The sequence below is a fragment of the Megachile rotundata genome, unplaced genomic scaffold (genome assembly GCF_050947335.1).
Source record: "Megachile rotundata isolate GNS110a unplaced genomic scaffold, iyMegRotu1 scaffold0019, whole genome shotgun sequence".
NCBI lineage: Eukaryota > Metazoa > Arthropoda > Insecta > Hymenoptera > Megachilidae > Megachile > Megachile rotundata.
Window position 1 is genome coordinate 3,057,443 of NW_027473316.1, and position 13,788 is coordinate 3,071,230.

A 13,788-nucleotide genomic window follows, 5' to 3' on the forward strand; every position below is an offset into this window, starting at 1 on the left:
TCGTATGTTTGTAGTTGTATAATTAAGGTTGTATGATTGTTTCTGTATGATTGTGATTGTATGATTGTGATTGTATGATTGTGATTGTATGATTGTGATTGTATGATTGTGATTGTATGATTGTGATTGTATGATTGTGATTGTATGATTGTGATTGTATGATTGTGATTGTATGATTGGGATCGTATGATTGTGATTGTAAGATTGTGATTGTGTGATTGCGATTGTATGATTGTGACTGTATGATTGTGATTGTATGATTGTGATTGTATGATTGTGGTTGTATGATTGTGATTCTTTGATTGCGATTGTACGATTGTGATTGTATGATTGTGATTGTATGATTGTGATTGTATGATTGTGATTGTATGACTGTGATTGTATGATTGTGATTGTATGATTGTGATTGTATGATTGTGATTGTATGATTGTCATTGTATGATTGTGATTGTATGATTGTGATTGCATGATCGTGATTGTATGATTGTGATTGTATGATTGTGATTGTATGATTGTGATTGTATGATTGTGATTGTGTGATAGTGATTGTATGATTGTTTCTGTATGATTGTGATTGTATGATTGCGATTGTATGATTATGATTGTTTGATTGTGATTGTATGATTGTGATTGTGTGATTGTGATTGTGAGATTGTGATTGTATGATCGTGATTGTGAGATTGTGATTGTGAGATTGTGATTGTACGATTGTGATTGAATGATTGTGATTGTATGATAGTAATTGTATGATTGTGATTGTATGATTGCGATTGTATGATTGTGATTGTATGATTGTGACTGTATGATTGTGATCGTATGATTGTGATTCTTTGATTGCGATTGTATGATTGCGATTGTATGATTGTGATTGTATGATTGTGATTGTATGATTGTAGTTGTATGATTGTGATTGTATGATTGTGATTCTTTCATTGCGATTGTATGATTGTGATTGTATGATTGTGATCGTATGATTGTGATTGTATGATTGTGATCGTATGATTGTGATTCTTTGATTGCGATTGTATGATTGTGATTGTATGATTGTGATTGTATGATTGTGATTGTATGATTGTGATTGTATGATTATGGTTGTATGATTGTGATTGTATGATTGTGATTCTTTCATTGCGATTGTATGATTGTGATTGTATGATTGTGATTGTATGATTGTGATTGTATGATTGTGAACGTATGATTGTGGTTGTATAATTAAGGTTGTATGATTGTTTCTGTATGATTGTGATTGTATGATTGTGATTGTATGATTGTGATTGTATGATTGCGATTGTATGATTGTGATTGTATGATTGTGATTGTATGATTGTGATTGCATGATTGTGATTGTATGATTGTGATTGTATGATTGTGATTGTATGATTGTGATTGTATGATTGTGATTGTGTGATAGTGATTGTATGATTGTTTCTGTATGATTGTGATTGTATGATTGCGATTGTATGATTATGATTGTTTGATTGTGATTGTATGATTGTGATTGTATGATTGTGATTGTATGATTGTGATTGTATGATTGTGATTGTATGATTGTGATTGTATGATTGTGATTGTATGATTGTGATTGTATGGTTGTGATTGTATGATTGCGATTGTATGATTGTGATTGTATGATTGTGATTGTATGATAGTGATTGTATGATAGTGATTGCATGATTGTGATTGTATGACTGTGATTGTATGATTGCGATTGTATGATTATGATTGAATGATTGTGATTGTATGACTGTGATTGTGTGATTGTGATTGTGAGATTGTGATTGTATGATTTTGATTGTATGATGGTGATTGTATGATCGTGATTGTGAGATTGTGATTGTATGATTGTGATTGTATGATTGTGATTGTATGATTGTGATTGTATGATTGTGATTGTATGATTGTGATTGTATGATAGTAATTGTATGATTGTGATTGTATGATTGTGATTGTATGATTGTGATGGTATGATTGTGATCGTATGATTGTGATGGTATGACTGTGATTGTATGATTGTGATTGTATAATTGTGATTGTATGATTGTGATTGTATGATTGTGATTGTATGATTGTGATTGTATGATTGTGATTGTATGGTAGTAATTTTATGATTGTGATTGTATGATTGTGATTGTATGATTGTGATTGTATGATTGTGATTGTACGATTGTGATTGTACGATTGTGATTGTATGATTGTGATTGTATGATTGTGATTGTATGATTGTGATTGTATGATTGTGATTGTATGATTGTGATTGTATGATTGTGATTGTATGATTGTGATTGTATGATTGTGATTGTATGATTGTGATTGTATGATTGCGATTGTATGATTGTGATTGTATGATTGGGATCGTATGATTGTGATTGTAAGATTGTGGCTGTGTGATTGCGATTGTGTGATTGCGATTGTATGATTGTGACTGTATGATTGTGATTGTATGATTGTGATTGTATGATTGTGATTGTATGATTGTGATTCTTTGATTGCGATTGTATGATTGTGATTGTATGATTGTGATTGTATGATAGTGATTGTATGACTGTGATTGTATGATTGTGATTGTATGATTGGGATTGTATGATTGTGATTGTATGATTGTGATTGTATGATTGTGATTGTATGATTGTGATTGTGTGATAGTGATTGTATGATTGTGATTGTATGATTGCGATTGTATGATTATGATTGTTTGATTGTGATTGTATGATTGTGATTGTGTGATTGTGATTGTGAGATTGTGATTGTATGATCGTGATTGTGAGATTGTGATTGTGAGATTGTGATTGTATGATTGTGATTGAATGATTGTGATTGTATGATAGTAATTGTATGATTGTGATTGTATGATTGCGATTGTATGATTGTGATTGTATGATTGTGATTCTTTCATTGCGATTGTATGATTGTGATTGTATGATTGTGATTGTATGATTGTAATTGTATGATTGTGATCGTATGATTGTGGTTGTATAATTAAGGTTGTATGATTGTTTCTGTATGATTGTGATTGTATGATTGCGATTGTATGATTGTGATTGTATGATTGTGATTGTGTGATTGTGATTGTATGATTGTGATTGCATGATTGTGATTGTATGATTGTGATTGTATGATTGTGATTGTATGATTGTGATTGTATGATTGTGATTGTATGATTGTGATCGTATGATTGTGGTTGTATAATTAAGGTTGTATGATTGTTTCTGTATGATTGTGATTGTATGATTGCGATTGTATGATTGTGATTGTATGATTGTGATTGTATGATAGTGATTGTATGATAGTGATTGCATGATTGTGATTGTATGACTGTGATTGTATGATTGCGATTGTATGATTATGATTGAATGATTGTGATTGTATGACTGTGATTGTGTGATTGTGATTGTGAGATTGTGATTGTATGATTTTGATTGTATGATGGTGATTGTATGATCGTGATTGTGAGATTGTGATTGTATGATTGTGATTGTATGATTGTGATTGTATGATTGTGATTGTATGATTGTGATTGTATGATTGTGATTGTATGATAGTAATTGTATGATTGTGATTGTATGATTGTGATTGTATGATTGTGATGGTATGATTGTGATCGTATGATTGTGATGGTATGACTGTGATTGTATGATTGTGATTGTATAATTGTGATTGTATGATTGTGATTGTATGATTGTGATTGTATGATTGTGATTGTATGATTGTGATTGTATGGTAGTAATTTTATGATTGTGATTGTATGATTGTGATTGTATGATTGTGATTGTATGATTGTGATTGTACGATTGTGATTGTACGATTGTGATTGTATGATTGTGATTGTATGATTGTGATTGTATGATTGTGATTGTATGATTGTGATTGTATGATTGTGATTGTATGATTGTGATTGTATGATTGTGATTGTATGATTGTGATTGTATGATTGCGATTGTATGATTGTGATTGTATGATTGGGATCGTATGATTGTGATTGTAAGATTGTGGCTGTGTGATTGCGATTGTGTGATTGCGATTGTATGATTGTGACTGTATGATTGTGATTGTATGATTGTGATAGTATGATTGTGATTGTATGATTGTGATTCTTTGATTGCGATTGTATGATTGTGATTGTATGATTGTGATTGTATGATAGTGATTGTATGACTGTGATTGTATGATTGTGATTGTATGATTGGGATTGTATGATTGTGATTGTATGATTGTGATTGTATGATTGTGATTGTATGATTGTGATTGTGTGATAGTGATTGTATGATTGTGATTGTATGATTGCGATTGTATGATTATGATTGTTTGATTGTGATTGTATGATTGTGATTGTGTGATTGTGATTGTGAGATTGTGATTGTATGATCGTGATTGTGAGATTGTGATTGTGAGATTGTGATTGTATGATTGTGATTGAATGATTGTGATTGTATGATAGTAATTGTATGATTGTGATTGTATGATTGCGATTGTATGATTGTGATTGTATGATTGTGATTCTTTCATTGCGATTGTATGATTGTGATTGTATGATTGTGATTGTATGATTGTAATTGTATGATTGTGATCGTATGATTGTGGTTGTATAATTAAGGTTGTATGATTGTTTCTGTATGATTGTGATTGTATGATTGCGATTGTATGATTGTGATTGTATGATTGTGATTGTGTGATTGTGATTGTATGATTGTGATTGTATGATTGTGATTCTTTCATTGCGATTGTATGATTGTGATTGTATGATTGTGATTGTATGATTGTGATTGTATGATTGTGATCGTATGATTGTGATTCTTTGATTGCGATTGTATGATTGCGATTGTATGATTGTGATTGTATGATTGTGATTGTATGATTGTGGTTGTATGATTGTGATTGTATGATTGTGATTCTTTCATTGCGATTGTATGATTGTGATTGTATGATTGTGATTGTATGATTGGGATCGTATGATTGTGATTGTAAGATTGTGATTGTGTGATTGCGATTGTATGGTTGTGACTGTATGATTGTGATTGTATGATTGTGATTGTATGATTGTGATTGTATGATTGTGATTCTTTGATTGCGATTGTACGATTGTGATTGTATGATTGTGATTGTATGATTGTGATTGTATGATTGTGATTGTATGACTGTGATTGTATGATTGTGATTGTATGATTGTGATTGTATGATTGTGATTGTATGATTGTGATTGTATGATTGTGATTGTATGATTGTGATTGCATGATTGTGATTGTATGATTGTGATTGTATGATTGTGATTGTATGATTGTGATTGTATGATTGTGATTGTGTGATAGTGATTGCATGATTGTTTCTGTATGATTGTGATTGTATGATTGCGATTGCATGATTATGATTGTTTGATTGTGATTGTATGATTGTGATTGTGTGATTGTGATTGTGAGATTGTGATTGTATGATCGTGATTGTGAGATTGTGATTGTGAGATTGTGATTGTATGATTGTGATTGAATGATTGTGATTGTATGATAGTAATTGTATGATTGTGATTGTATGATTGCGATTGTATGATTGTGATTGTATGATTGTGACTGTATGATTGTGATCGTATGATTGTGATTCTTTGATTGCGATTGTATGATTGCGATTGTATGATTGTGATTGTATGATTGTGATTGTATGATTGTGGTTGTATGATTGTGATTGTATGATTGTGATTCTTTCATTGCGATTGTATGATTGTGATTGTATGATTGTGATTGTATGATTGTGATTGTATGATTGTGATCGTATGTTTGTAGTTGTATAATTAAGGTTGTATGATTGTTTCTGTATGATTGTGATTGTATGATTGTGATTGTATGATTGTGATTGTATGATTGTGATTGTATGATTGTGATTGTATGATTGTGATTGTATGATTGTGATTGTATGATTGTGATTGTATGATTGTGATTGTATGATTGGGATCGTATGATTGTGATTGTAAGATTGTGATTGTGTGATTGCGATTGTATGATTGTGACTGTATGATTGTGATTGTATGATTGTGATTGTATGATTGTGGTTGTATGATTGTGATTCTTTGATTGCGATTGTACGATTGTGATTGTATGATTGTGATTGTATGATTGTGATTGTATGATTGTGATTGTATGACTGTGATTGTATGATTGTGATTGTATGATTGTGATTGTATGATTGTGATTGTATGATTGTCATTGTATGATTGTGATTGTATGATTGTGGTTGTATGATTGTGATTGTATGATTGTGATTCTTTCATTGCGATTGTATGATTGTGATTGTATGATTGTGATTGTATGATTGTGATTGTATGATTGTGATCGTATGATTGTGATTCTTTGATTGCGATTGTATGATTGCGATTGTATGATTGTGATTGTATGATTGTGATTGTATGATTGTGGTTGTATGATTGTGATTGTATGATTGTGATTCTTTCATTGCGATTGTATGATTGTGATTGTATGATTGTGATTGTATGATTGGGATCGTATGATTGTGATTGTAAGATTGTGATTGTGTGATTGCGATTGTATGGTTGTGACTGTATGATTGTGATTGTATGATTGTGATTGTATGATTGTGATTGTATGATTGTGATTCTTTGATTGCGATTGTACGATTGTGATTGTATGATTGTGATTGTATGATTGTGATTGTATGATTGTGATTGTATGACTGTGATTGTATGATTGTGATTGTATGATTGTGATTGTATGATTGTGATTGTATGATTGTGATTGTATGATTGTGATTGTATGATTGTGATTGCATGATTGTGATTGTATGATTGTGATTGTATGATTGTGATTGTATGATTGTGATTGTATGATTGTGATTGTGTGATAGTGATTGCATGATTGTTTCTGTATGATTGTGATTGTATGATTGCGATTGCATGATTATGATTGTTTGATTGTGATTGTATGATTGTGATTGTGTGATTGTGATTGTGAGATTGTGATTGTATGATCGTGATTGTGAGATTGTGATTGTGAGATTGTGATTGTATGATTGTGATTGAATGATTGTGATTGTATGATAGTAATTGTATGATTGTGATTGTATGATTGCGATTGTATGATTGTGATTGTATGATTGTGACTGTATGATTGTGATCGTATGATTGTGATTCTTTGATTGCGATTGTATGATTGCGATTGTATGATTGTGATTGTATGATTGTGATTGTATGATTGTGGTTGTATGATTGTGATTGTATGATTGTGATTCTTTCATTGCGATTGTATGATTGTGATTGTATGATTGTGATTGTATGATTGTGATTGTATGATTGTGATCGTATGTTTGTAGTTGTATAATTAAGGTTGTATGATTGTTTCTGTATGATTGTGATTGTATGATTGTGATTGTATGATTGTGATTGTATGATTGTGATTGTATGATTGTGATTGTATGATTGTGATTGTATGATTGTGATTGTATGATTGTGATTGTATGATTGTGATTGTATGATTGGGATCGTATGATTGTGATTGTAAGATTGTGATTGTGTGATTGCGATTGTATGATTGTGACTGTATGATTGTGATTGTATGATTGTGATTGTATGATTGTGGTTGTATGATTGTGATTCTTTGATTGCGATTGTACGATTGTGATTGTATGATTGTGATTGTATGATTGTGATTGTATGATTGTGATTGTATGACTGTGATTGTATGATTGTGATTGTATGATTGTGATTGTATGATTGTGATTGTATGATTGTCATTGTATGATTGTGATTGTATGATTGTGATTGCATGATCGTGATTGTATGATTGTGATTGTATGATTGTGATTGTATGATTGTGATTGTATGATTGTGATTGTGTGATAGTGATTGTATGATTGTTTCTGTATGATTGTGATTGTATGATTGCGATTGTATGATTATGATTGTTTGATTGTGATTGTATGATTGTGATTGTGTGATTGTGATTGTGAGATTGTGATTGTATGATCGTGATTGTGAGATTGTGATTGTGAGATTGTGATTGTACGATTGTGATTGAATGATTGTGATTGTATGATAGTAATTGTATGATTGTGATTGTATGATTGCGATTGTATGATTGTGATTGTATGATTGTGACTGTATGATTGTGATCGTATGATTGTGATTCTTTGATTGCGATTGTATGATTGCGATTGTATGATTGTGATTGTATGATTGTGATTGTATGATTGTAGTTGTATGATTGTGATTGTATGATTGTGATTCTTTCATTGCGATTGTATGATTGTGATTGTATGATTGTGATCGTATGATTGTGATTGTATGATTGTGATCGTATGATTGTGATTCTTTGATTGCGATTGTATGATTGTGATTGTATGATTGTGATTGTATGATTGTGATTGTATGATTGTGATTGTATGATTATGGTTGTATGATTGTGATTGTATGATTGTGATTCTTTCATTGCGATTGTATGATTGTGATTGTATGATTGTGATTGTATGATTGTGATTGTATGATTGTGAACGTATGATTGTGGTTGTATAATTAAGGTTGTATGATTGTTTCTGTATGATTGTGATTGTATGATTGTGATTGTATGATTGTGATTGTATGATTGCGATTGTATGATTGTGATTGTATGATTGTGATTGTATGATTGTGATTGCATGATTGTGATTGTATGATTGTGATTGTATGATTGTGATTGTATGATTGTGATTGTATGATTGTGATTGTGTGATAGTGATTGTATGATTGTTTCTGTATGATTGTGATTGTATGATTGCGATTGTATGATTATGATTGTTTGATTGTGATTGTATGATTGTGATTGTATGATTGTGATTGTATGATTGTGATTGTATGATTGTGATTGTATGATTGTGATTGTATGATTGTGATTGTATGATTGTGATTGTATGGTTGTGATTGTATGATTGCGATTGTATGATTGTGATTGTATGATTGTGATTGTATGATAGTGATTGTATGATAGTGATTGCATGATTGTGATTGTATGACTGTGATTGTATGATTGCGATTGTATGATTATGATTGAATGATTGTGATTGTATGACTGTGATTGTGTGATTGTGATTGTGAGATTGTGATTGTATGATTTTGATTGTATGATGGTGATTGTATGATCGTGATTGTGAGATTGTGATTGTATGATTGTGATTGTATGATTGTGATTGTATGATTGTGATTGTATGATTGTGATTGTATGATTGTGATTGTATGATAGTAATTGTATGATTGTGATTGTATGATTGTGATTGTATGATTGTGATGGTATGATTGTGATCGTATGATTGTGATGGTATGACTGTGATTGTATGATTGTGATTGTATAATTGTGATTGTATGATTGTGATTGTATGATTGTGATTGTATGATTGTGATTGTATGATTGTGATTGTATGGTAGTAATTTTATGATTGTGATTGTATGATTGTGATTGTATGATTGTGATTGTATGATTGTGATTGTACGATTGTGATTGTACGATTGTGATTGTATGATTGTGATTGTATGATTGTGATTGTATGATTGTGATTGTATGATTGTGATTGTATGATTGTGATTGTATGATTGTGATTGTATGATTGTGATTGTATGATTGTGATTGTATGATTGTGATTGTATGATTGCGATTGTATGATTGTGATTGTATGATTGGGATCGTATGATTGTGATTGTAAGATTGTGGCTGTGTGATTGCGATTGTGTGATTGCGATTGTATGATTGTGACTGTATGATTGTGATTGTATGATTGTGATTGTATGATTGTGATTGTATGATTGTGATTCTTTGATTGCGATTGTATGATTGTGATTGTATGATTGTGATTGTATGATAGTGATTGTATGACTGTGATTGTATGATTGTGATTGTATGATTGGGATTGTATGATTGTGATTGTATGATTGTGATTGTATGATTGTGATTGTATGATTGTGATTGTGTGATAGTGATTGTATGATTGTGATTGTATGATTGCGATTGTATGATTATGATTGTTTGATTGTGATTGTATGATTGTGATTGTGTGATTGTGATTGTGAGATTGTGATTGTATGATCGTGATTGTGAGATTGTGATTGTGAGATTGTGATTGTATGATTGTGATTGAATGATTGTGATTGTATGATAGTAATTGTATGATTGTGATTGTATGATTGCGATTGTATGATTGTGATTGTATGATTGTGATTCTTTCATTGCGATTGTATGATTGTGATTGTATGATTGTGATTGTATGATTGTAATTGTATGATTGTGATCGTATGATTGTGGTTGTATAATTAAGGTTGTATGATTGTTTCTGTATGATTGTGATTGTATGATTGCGATTGTATGATTGTGATTGTATGATTGTGATTGTGTGATTGTGATTGTATGATTGTGATTGCATGATTGTGATTGTATGATTGTGATTGTATGATTGTGATTGTATGATTGTGATTGTATGATTGTGATTGTATGATTGTGATCGTATGATTGTGGTTGTATAATTAAGGTTGTATGATTGTTTCTGTATGATTGTGATTGTATGATTGCGATTGTATGATTGTGATTGTATGATTGTGATTGTATGATAGTGATTGTATGATAGTGATTGCATGATTGTGATTGTATGACTGTGATTGTATGATTGCGATTGTATGATTATGATTGAATGATTGTGATTGTATGACTGTGATTGTGTGATTGTGATTGTGAGATTGTGATTGTATGATTTTGATTGTATGATGGTGATTGTATGATCGTGATTGTGAGATTGTGATTGTATGATTGTGATTGTATGATTGTGATTGTATGATTGTGATTGTATGATTGTGATTGTATGATTGTGATTGTATGATAGTAATTGTATGATTGTGATTGTATGATTGTGATTGTATGATTGTGATGGTATGATTGTGATCGTATGATTGTGATGGTATGACTGTGATTGTATGATTGTGATTGTATAATTGTGATTGTATGATTGTGATTGTATGATTGTGATTGTATGATTGTGATTGTATGATTGTGATTGTATGGTAGTAATTTTATGATTGTGATTGTATGATTGTGATTGTATGATTGTGATTGTATGATTGTGATTGTACGATTGTGATTGTACGATTGTGATTGTATGATTGTGATTGTATGATTGTGATTGTATGATTGTGATTGTATGATTGTGATTGTATGATTGTGATTGTATGATTGTGATTGTATGATTGTGATTGTATGATTGTGATTGTATGATTGCGATTGTATGATTGTGATTGTATGATTGGGATCGTATGATTGTGATTGTAAGATTGTGGCTGTGTGATTGCGATTGTGTGATTGCGATTGTATGATTGTGACTGTATGATTGTGATTGTATGATTGTGATAGTATGATTGTGATTGTATGATTGTGATTCTTTGATTGCGATTGTATGATTGTGATTGTATGATTGTGATTGTATGATAGTGATTGTATGACTGTGATTGTATGATTGTGATTGTATGATTGGGATTGTATGATTGTGATTGTATGATTGTGATTGTATGATTGTGATTGTATGATTGTGATTGTGTGATAGTGATTGTATGATTGTGATTGTATGATTGCGATTGTATGATTATGATTGTTTGATTGTGATTGTATGATTGTGATTGTGTGATTGTGATTGTGAGATTGTGATTGTATGATCGTGATTGTGAGATTGTGATTGTGAGATTGTGATTGTATGATTGTGATTGAATGATTGTGATTGTATGATAGTAATTGTATGATTGTGATTGTATGATTGCGATTGTATGATTGTGATTGTATGATTGTGATTCTTTCATTGCGATTGTATGATTGTGATTGTATGATTGTGATTGTATGATTGTAATTGTATGATTGTGATCGTATGATTGTGGTTGTATAATTAAGGTTGTATGATTGTTTCTGTATGATTGTGATTGTATGATTGCGATTGTATGATTGTGATTGTATGATTGTGATTGTGTGATTGTGATTGTATGATTGTGATTGCATGATTGTGATTGTATGATTGTGATTGTATGATTGTGATTGTATGATTGTGATTGTATGATTGTGATTGTATGATTGTGATCGTATGATTGTGGTTGTATAATTAAGGTTGTATGATTGTTTCTGTATGATTATGATTGTATGATTGCGATTGTATGATTGTGATTGTATGATTGTGATTGTGTGATTGTGATCGCATGATTGTGATTCTTTGATTGCGATTGTATGATTGTGATTGTATGATTGTGATTGTATGATCGTGATTGTGAGATTGTGATTGTGAGATTGTGACTGTGAGATTGTGATTGTGAGATTGTGATTGTGAGATTGTGATTGTATGATTGTTATTGAATGATTGTGGTTGTATGATAGTAATTGTAAGATTGTGATTGTATGATTGCGATTGTATGATTGTGATTGTATGATTGCGATTGTATGATTGTGATCGTATGATTGTGATTCTTTGATTGCGATTGTATGATTGTGATTGTATGATTGTGATTGTATGATTGTGATTGTATGATTGTGATTGTATGATTGTGATTGTATGATTGCGATTGTATGATTGTGATTGTATGATTGTGATTGTATGGTAGTAATTTTATGATTGTGATTGTATGATTGTGATTGTATGATTGTGGTTGTATGATTGTGATTCTTTGATTGCGATTGTACGATTGTGATTGTATGATTGTGATTGTATGATTGTGATTGTATGATTGTGATTGTATGACTGTGATTGTATGATTGTGATTGTATGATTGTGATTGTATGATTGTGATTGTATGATTGTCATTGTATGATTGTGATTGTATGATTGTGATTGCATGATCGTGATTGTATGATTGTGATTGTATGATTGTGATTGTATGATTGTGATTGTATGATTGTGATTGTGTGATAGTGATTGTATGATTGTTTCTGTATGATTGTGATTGTATGATTGCGATTGTATGATTATGATTGTTTGATTGTGATTGTATGATTGTGATTGTGTGATTGTGATTGTGAGATTGTGATTGTATGATCGTGATTGCGAGATTGTGATTGTGAGATTGTGATTGTATGATTGTGATTGAATGATTGTGATTGTATGATAGTAATTGTATGATTGTGATTGTATGATTGCGATTGTATGATTGTGATTGTATGATTGTGACTGTATGATTGTGATCGTATGATTGTGATTCTTTGATTGCGATTGTATGATTGCGATTGTATGATTGTGATTGTATGATTGTGATTGTATGATTGTGGTTGTATGATTGTGATTGTATGATTGTGATTCTTTCATTGCGATTGTATGATTGTGATTGTATGATTGTGATTGTATGATTGTGATTGTATGATTGTGATCGTATGTTTATGGTTGTATAATTAAGGTTGTATGATTGTTTCTGTATGATTGTGATTGTATGATTGTGATTGTATGATTGTGATTGTATGATTGCGATTGTATGATTGTGATTGTATGATTGTCATTGTATGATAGTGATTGTATGATAGTGATTGTATGATTGTGATTGTATGATTGTGATTGTATGATTGCGATTGTATGATTGTGATTGTATGATTGTGATTGTATGGTAGTAATTTTATGATTGTGATTGTATGATTGTGATTGTATGATTGTGATTGCATGATTGTGATTGTATGATTGTGATTGTATGATTGTGATTGTATGATTGTGATTGTATGATTGTGATTGTGTGATAGTGATTGTATGATTGTTTCTGTATGATTGTGATTGTATGATTGCGATTGTATGATTATGATTGTTTGATTGTGATTGTATGATTGT